Source organism: Equus przewalskii, chromosome 17 (assembly GCF_037783145.1).
Source record: "Equus przewalskii isolate Varuska chromosome 17, EquPr2, whole genome shotgun sequence".
In the NCBI taxonomy this organism is placed as follows: domain Eukaryota; kingdom Metazoa; phylum Chordata; class Mammalia; order Perissodactyla; family Equidae; genus Equus; species Equus przewalskii.
The window spans coordinates 53,363,771-53,372,206 of NC_091847.1; the positions used below are offsets into that span (position 1 = coordinate 53,363,771).

The window sequence follows — 8,436 nt, forward strand, 5'->3', positions numbered from 1 at the left end:
TTTGAACATCCGCAACAAGGCTCTGAGTTAAGTATTATTATCCTTAAAGATAAGGAAATGAGGCACAGAGAAGTTATATTATTTGCCCATGGTGACACAGATAACAAGTGGTAGACCCATGACAATCCAGTTCCTAAGAACTACCCTAAAACATTGATTATATACTTACTATGTGCCAGAAGACGATATAGAGGAAACAAAAATTCAGTCAATTTGGCTATCACATACACATTCTTTATTTCAAAGGTTACCTATATGGAAATAAACGTCAGTATGAATCTTATTAACTCATAAATCTACAGTTCAGAAAGTAGCTCTTATACTAAAACAAACTAGCAAAAGACATCCAATGTGTAAACTATGTAAATCTGCATAAAATTTAAGGATTATTGTTATTAGATTGTCAAAAGTTCCAGTAATCTTTAAGAGAAACAGTCAGTGAAATGACACAAAGTATAAAATACATAGTTATCTGTCCCAGCACACAGATTACTGGCAGACAAATAACTACAGACTGATACAGTCAACTAAATAAAACTGCTAAATATGCAAATTATTCCCATTAACAATTCCTAATTAAATAATCCTACTTTAATAAGCACAACTCCAAAGTTGGTAAAATTACGACAAAGTTGGTGCATTTGTATTTTGATGATGGTGTAAACTTGCTCAACTCTTTGGGGAGGCAAAAATTTTTGCAACTGTGAAAACATTTATATCCTTTGGCCTGGTAATTTCATTTGATGTTAGTATCCTATGGAAACAAATCAAAATAAGAAAAAAGATACACGCACAGATATACTCAATTCAATGTTAAAACAGGCAGAAACTGAAAACAATTATTTTCCTGTTGGGGCATTTAAAATTGAGGAAATTTTTATAGTCATTTTGTAAACTATCATGTATGTACCCATTAAATATTACAAAGGTTGGATAACACAGGAAATTGCTAATGCCATAAAAGTAAAATAAAACCGTATCTACCATATAATTATGTAAAAGCTATAACATATATGCACAAGTTAGAAGACAACAAAAATAATAAAAACAATTATTTGTTAGTAGGGGAAATTTGGAGTTGATTTCTAGTAACACTATTCTAATGTGTTCATAAGTGAAAGGAAACACACTAGCCCAAACAGTAGAATTAGAAAAAACAAAGCTATAAAATTGGGATGACAAAGGTTTAGGTTCAGTTAGGCAACCTAAGGAACTCATAGGAACATATTTATAAATTTAAGGTTATAATATAGACAAAGGTAACGACATACTACCAAAATAACGAAAATACACTTGGTATTTTGCCACTTGGCTCTTGCCAATTACAATCATTCCACCCTGTCTTTCCCTACTATATCTCGCTGAGAGTCTCTGTGGTAATAAGCTACTACTACTGTTGGGAGTGTTTTCTATTCCTTGGCTATGAAGACAGAAAAAACGGTTGAGAACCACTGTCTTCGTTAAGATACAGAATGCAGACACGGGTGAATAGGCCTAGCCTCAAAAGCATTGTTTATTTATATCCCTTTTTGTTGCAAAAAATGTTTTTAATCACTTTACTACCTCTGCCAAAATATCAAGAAGAAAAAAAAAAGCCTCACTAAACATAACACATAAAATATAAATGAATATACCAGTTAAAAAGAATAAATGAAAATAGCAGATTTAATAACTATCTGTATCTAAAAGTGTACAATTATAATGATATATATTTATAATAATATATGTAAACTAATTCTTATTGTTGGCCTTAAAGATCCACAAACTTTCCAAAATTTCTGTGAAACTATACCTTACTCTAACTTTTTAACCTTGACCTTAAGAAATAGAACAAAAGAAATAAAATGTTTTGTGGGGTTTTCCCCTATATATAAACAGGTGAATATTATCACTACTACCTCCTCATTAAAAATTACATTAAGAGAATATACAGCAATTTAGAAACATTCTTAGCCTCAAGGAACAGGTGTGAGTATAAGACAAACACAGAAATACCAAGTTAAACTACTGACTATAACAACGCACATTTGTTTTTTTACAGTACATTTTACATACATAGAATAGAATAACAAGTACTGTATGTATTGATTTTTATAAGGATCAGCCGAATATCCAATTATTATTATTTAACGGGTTTTAAACAAGAGACGTTCTTGTGAAAATTTGGTTTTAAACAGGGAGATTTCAACTACTTTTTCTTCTCTAAGGACATTACAGTAAGAATACCAAAGAGAAAGAAGTGCCAGCTTAGAGACATATTTCATATTGGAAGGAAGAGCTTGAAGACAAAATGACTGGAAATAGCATTTATGGTGGGATTGTTTACCTAACAATTTAATTTACCAGCAGAGAACACATAAATCATTAAAACCTAACTTTTCCAAAATACAAAAATTTAGATGATTTCTTGAGTTACTGCTAATTATAGGTAGTAGATGTTTGATGTACAGCATATTATTTTTTTAAGTGATATTCATATAGCTTCCAAATACTAAGTAGCAATAAAAAGCATCCTTCCAAATTATTTGTTAAAGACCTAACATACTCATTTCTACCGTTACCTTAGTTTAAAAATATGAAACAAATACTCCAAGTAAAACAGTAAATGCAGGAATTTCTGAATTACATATAGATTATGATATAGTGCCCCCAAATTTCCAAACATTCTAATAAAGAATTTAAAAAAGAAGTTCCAGGAAATGCAATCTGATCTACACAAGGAATTATGTACCTTAAAAACACACATACAAAAGCCCCTGAAAGCTCCTGCCTTACTCATAATTAATATACAAATCCTACATTCTAAATTACCACAATATTATACTTTACTAATTAAAACTGAATGGCAGTAGCATCCTCTAAAGCAAGATGAAACATGTCTTAGGCATGCAGCATACACACCAGCGTAAATTTGGAAAAATCTTATAAATTACAAAGACTAAGATTCTTAATTGTTACTCATTTATCGATGGCCTTAAATATCCATGCACTTGCTCAATTCTGTTTCTTGATCTGCAGAAGGACGTCTCTATTTTTTGAGCATACTTTACAACGATGTTCCGGCAGTTTTGAAAAAAGGCGTTTAGAGTGGATTCCTCAAGTCAGTGTAACAAATTTAATTACAACATATAATTGCTACTTTCTGAGTCTTTCAGGGCACTTAACCTTGTAGGGCTGACTTTTTAACAAGTTTCTCACCTTCAGAGTTTTGGTACAACAGACCAAGGATACACAGCTATTTAAAGATTATGCCTAGAAACGCTAATACTGACAATGCCGGCGGTTATGAATTTCTTCAAATAGGACAAAAAAGTGTGCTCAGAGGAACAGATTTTGTTCTGACTTCAAATTTATACATTAAATGTATGCATTGTTACCGTCTCCGTAATTTGAAATTCCTAAGAAATCGTAACTTTCACATTACAATTTAGGGATTAGTCAATAGGTCTAAAGTCCATCAGGAGTAATCCCTTTTACTCCATCTTATTCACAGTAGTTTTGCTCTTGGCCTCAAAGGTTTTCAGACTCCTCATTAAGCAAAGACAATTTCCTACTACCTAACGGCACAAAAATAGTCCCCAGCTCCTCCGCCCTCTCATTCCCAGCGTCGGTTCAACGAGCGAACAGAGAAAACACACACACACCCTCGGCCCTAGTCCCTAAGACATTAATAAAAAGCAGAGATTATCTCCCTACAGTAGGTCTGCAGTCCACCCAGGAAGGTAAAAAACGGGGGGAAAACCGAAATCAATCTGCACCCACACCTCAGCCCCGCCCCACGGGGATAAAGTGGGGGTGGCAGGAGTGTGAGGGGGCAGAAAGGAGAGAAAAGACCGAGAGTTCCAGCTCCCAGCTTCTCCACACCATTTGTTCCATCACGTTCCACCGCAGCCAGAGACCCTGACCCTATTTCCAGCCGCGCCTCCGGATCCTCCTCCCCGCCACCATCACACACACACACACACAGTCCCCAAGCTCTGAGTGCCGGGTGGGGAGCTCAGAGCCGGCCCTCTTCCTGCTCAATCCAAGGACTGAGAGGGTCTCCCTGTACCCTCGGCGGATCGACATGTGCCCCAGGGACCTCTGAACTGACCGGAGCGGGCAAGATAAATCGGGGGGAGGGGTCTAAGAGGAGCCGTTATTCCCTTTTCCTCTCCGTTAGGAAAGCGCGCGAGCGGGGAGGGGCCGGAACAACGAGCGCGTTACCTATCGGTCCAGCGCGGCCGGTCGGGCTCCCGAAGCCGAACGCCGCGCGGGCCGGTGAAGTGGCAGCCCAACCACAGTCGCCTCGAGGGTTAGGCACCGAGGCAGGCGCGCCCGAGGTGATGGGAAGCGGGGGGTGGGGACTATGGTGAGCGACGTCGCCATGTTAGCGCCTTCTTTCTCTGTATCCCTATGGTCTCCAGTCCTGCGGCCCTCTCCCCATGACCACTCACCTCGCCAGGTCACTAGTTCATGCTTTTTTCGGTCTCCGAGGAGGCCAGAGCTCAGCCGTGTTTACAAACTACCCCTGGAGGAAAGGGCTGAACCGCACTTTAAAGGCCACGGGCTCCCACAGGCTTCCGTCCTCTCTCGCGAGATCGGACTGACAACCCTTCTCCCCGCCCCACTCCCGGCATCCCCCCTTTCTTCTCGCGTCCCTTCCCTACACGCACACGCCCCTTCTTGCCTTCCTTCAGACCGAGCGCCTCCGGGTCAAGCTGTTCCGTCAGACTTAAAGGAGGGGGCAGGACTTCAGGAGGGCGGGGATACAGGGGGCGGGAACCAAAGGACACTCGGCGTTGGTGATTGGACAAGGTCCCGAAGGGCGGGAAGCAGTTCTGGAGGGGGCGGGAACAGAGAGTAAATAAGAGGTGTCTCCGTAACTCAAGACCTGCGGAAGCGTGTGATTGGCAGCGGCTGGAGGCGGGCGCGGATGCCCGGCGCTGGAGCAGGTGGATGTTGAGGTCGCCGGAAGGGGTTGACGGTGTGCGGGGAGGTAAAGTCAACTCTAGAAAGGCTGCGAGTGGCGGGAGAGAAAGCGGGAAGGGTCCTCCCAGCCCCGCCCTGGGAACTCGGTATTTCCATTGCTGTCACTTCCCGGCCCTGGGTAGGAAGAAGGGTAAAGCGTAGAGAGTCGCGTGCCTAAACCCACCTTCTGGCTAACCTGCAGCCTGAAAAGGGGAGCTTCTGTTAAGATGAGGTTTGGGAGAGGCCGAATTTGCCGGAAATAATCCGCCAACCGCCTTACACGCCCAAAGCGGGAAAGCAAGATAAATCAGTTCTGAAAAGAAAAAGGCCTTACTCTGAATGCCATTTGTTCGAATTTTCCTAGGCTGTAAGTGGACTGATCCTTCTGGCTTCTAAACGCCTAGAACAGGATATGATATTGGCATATAATTATGTTCTAAGTAACTTATCAAAAGGAAATACAATGCCTTCCACTGTATCACCGTAATTTAAAATAGTGCAAGGCTTGTTTATAAGAAAATCTTCCATATTATGGTGAATCCTATTTTATCAATTTTCCTTTACTTAGTAGTTATAGATTTAAAAAATATCAATTTTAGTAGAAATAATTTCAAACCTTTAAAACATCAACAACTCCGTATTAACATTTTAGAGAGGACAAAGGACACCAAATTAGAATATGACGTAGAAATGGCAGTCTTTCCACAATGTTATCCTACTGCTTAATAGGTCGGTGCAATGCCGAAGAAATGTCTGTCAAGCTTTGAAAGTAGTTCATTGAAAAAAGGAGGAGAGGGGGAGTTCATTTGGTTAATTTAACATGAGGGACAAAAAAGACCTTATTTACTACTCTGCAATTGACACAGATACACGCCTAAAAACACAGAAAGAAGTACATTGCTGGAAATGTTTCTTCTTAATGTTGCTCTGTAATTCTCTATACAACTTAAATATTTCAGTGTTAAGTGTAGGGATATTGATTGTTCAATAAATACACACCGGCACAAGTTGAAAAGCATGATCAGAGGCCTCTGAAAATTTGCATTAACTATTAAAAAAAAGTTTTTTTCAGTGCCTTGTTTTTCCATTTACTAAGTGTTGATTTCTAGTCTATAACAAAATTACGAATAAAGTTTGTGTATTAACATAAAATGCACTCCCAAACATTATCTCCAAACCACAGTGAAACTGAAATTGTTGGAAGATTATCGGGGATAGTATTTGAGAGTTAATGAACCTGCAGTTCAATAATGGTATCTGGCATAAAAATGAAATTGTAATAGCACTGGACCTTTTAACAGGCTTCTGGCCTGTATACATGTATGTGAGCCAACTCACTCCTCTTTAAAACTAATTTCATTGCTCCAGAGACCTGAAAGAAGCCAAATATTAACAGTTTACTTCTCAAATTAAAATGAAAGTACTATCCCTATATAATATTAATAACAGTGCAGTAGTGTTAGTGTAGTGTAGCACTAATTATTTAGCAATAATTATTAAAACCTCAGCAGCTCAGACTAATGATGATGAGCATGATGATGGACAAAATGTGCGACTGACAGATCACAAATTGTTAGGTCTAGAATACATTCACTAAAATGGTGCTTCTCTCCATCCCCTACCAGGTCTACTGTGAGAAACAGAACTATAAATGTTGTGGCATTTAAAATTAGAGTAGATTTTTTAAAATAATTATTTTCCATTCCCTTGTGTTAAAAATTTGAAAGTCTTTTCTCCGATCTTGATTCAACTGGCAGTCGGTTTGGTTTTAAATTTCTCCTCCTCATCCCTACTTCTCCAGTCTGTTGTCAAGTATGTAGTAATTATCTCCATAATGCACTAGAGGAATACATTATTTTAAAGAAAGTCTTTCAGGAGTCCTTTTAGATGAAAGAAGAATCATTTAGTAATATGAACAGTACTCTGATCTGTTGTGAGAATGCAATTTTAGCTAATTTTCTAAAAAGATGATATACCTAAAATGAGAAAATATAAAGGGGATTAGGGGAAAAAACAGGTGGAGAGGAAGAAAATCTATTATATATGCATGTTGGCAGCCTGTCAGTTAGCAAAGGGTCTCACTTTATCTACATATTTCTGGTTCCACAATAGTTCCTTTACTGTAACTTTTCTCAAATGAAGAAAACATTCAGTGTAACCAAATGAATGTCGTTACTATTTCAGTTCTGATCCTGTGAGCTTGTCTCACTATTTATCCATATCCTCATAAAATGCTTTGCTTTTCAATTTTTTTCCCCTGGCTTCCAAATTCCTCAATATCCCCAAGAGCCCTAAGGTTCTCTAGAATCTCCTCTTTTGAAATGCAGGAAACTTCTTCTGGACCACTTCTTTGCCTGTCTTATTGTTTCAAACATGCATCTACCCAACATTTGTTGTTAGTGCCATTGAGTCGATTCTGACTCCTAGTGACCCTGTGTACAGCAGAGCGGAACCCTGTCCAGTTTTTTTGCGCCCTCCTCTCACCTTTTGGCACTGTATCAGACAATGCTCTGCTGCTGTTCATAGTTTTCATGGACAGTTTTTTTGAAGTGGGTGGCCAAGGCCTTCGTCCTAGTCTGTCTTAGTCTGGAAGCTCTGCTGCAACCTGTCCACCATGGTTGCCCCAGGTATTTGAAATACTGGTGGCGTAGCTTTTAGCGTCACAGCAACAAGCAGCCGCCACAGTGACAGACAGGTGGTGTGGTTCCCTGACTGGGAAACAAACCCAGGTCTTGACAATGAGAGTGCCAAATCATGACCACTAGACCATTAGGGCTGGTGCTACCCAACTTACTCATAAGAAAATTAGTGAGGATCTGGTGAACTGCCTTTAAGAACCCAGCATGACTTCTGAATAAAACTGATATTCCTTAGATATGAGGCTATTTGAAAAAAACTCATTTCTATCGAATAAGTGTCCATTACTAAATACTACAAGAAGCAATGATGGCCTCTAAGTGCTCTCAAAACCTTCCCAATGCCACAGAATGTGGTATTTCCACTTTTTTTAGAAGCATTATGTGGTTGTTAATCCATCAATCTGTTATTGCTCATAAAAATTCTACTTAAACCCTGCTCAAATGTATATATATAAAAATGGAGTGAAACGGGAAGATTTAATATATCAGACATAGCTTCTGTTTGTCTGTAGCTAAACAAAACAGTATACTCCAGAGCATCCCTATCTCTGTCTCTAAAGAGGCAGATAAATGCTTTGAGCTGTCCTTTACATACAAGTCTTGAAGCAATAATGCGGGACTGTCCTGCATCTGAGAGACTAAGCCAACCTATGTAGCTATTTGAGGAAGCAAACCCTGGGCCTCTCCCATAAGAGGAGAGAGCCTGGAATCTCCATGGCTGGGAAGTGCTGACTAAATGCTTTTTGTAGAAAAGTAGCCATTGCCAACAACCATGGGTCCTCTTAGGAGTCTCTGCCAAGATCACTTGTAAGATGCTGGCTCATGCTAATAGGTGGAACAATCAAAA

General features: G+C 39.4%; 1 protein-coding gene across 22 annotated transcripts in view; it reads right to left on the minus strand.

Moving 5' to 3' along the window:
* The window catches only part of ATF2 (activating transcription factor 2), a 73,250-nt gene extending 68,558 nt beyond the window's left edge, over window positions 1-4,692 (minus strand). For 5 of the 22 annotated variants that reach the window (XM_070580228.1, XM_070580232.1, XM_070580234.1 and 2 more), the window contains exons 1-2: window positions 4,437-4,692; window positions 170-251 (exon numbers count right to left, since the gene is read on the minus strand). The gene's annotated coding sequence lies outside the window, so the exon portion shown is untranslated. Of the gene's footprint in view, window positions 1-169; window positions 252-3,198; window positions 4,183-4,206 lie in introns of those variants that run through there. The other 17 variants (XM_070580246.1, XM_070580242.1, XM_070580227.1 and 14 more) reach the window with 9 other exon arrangements.
* Between the last annotated feature and the right edge of the window lie 3,744 nt (window positions 4,693-8,436).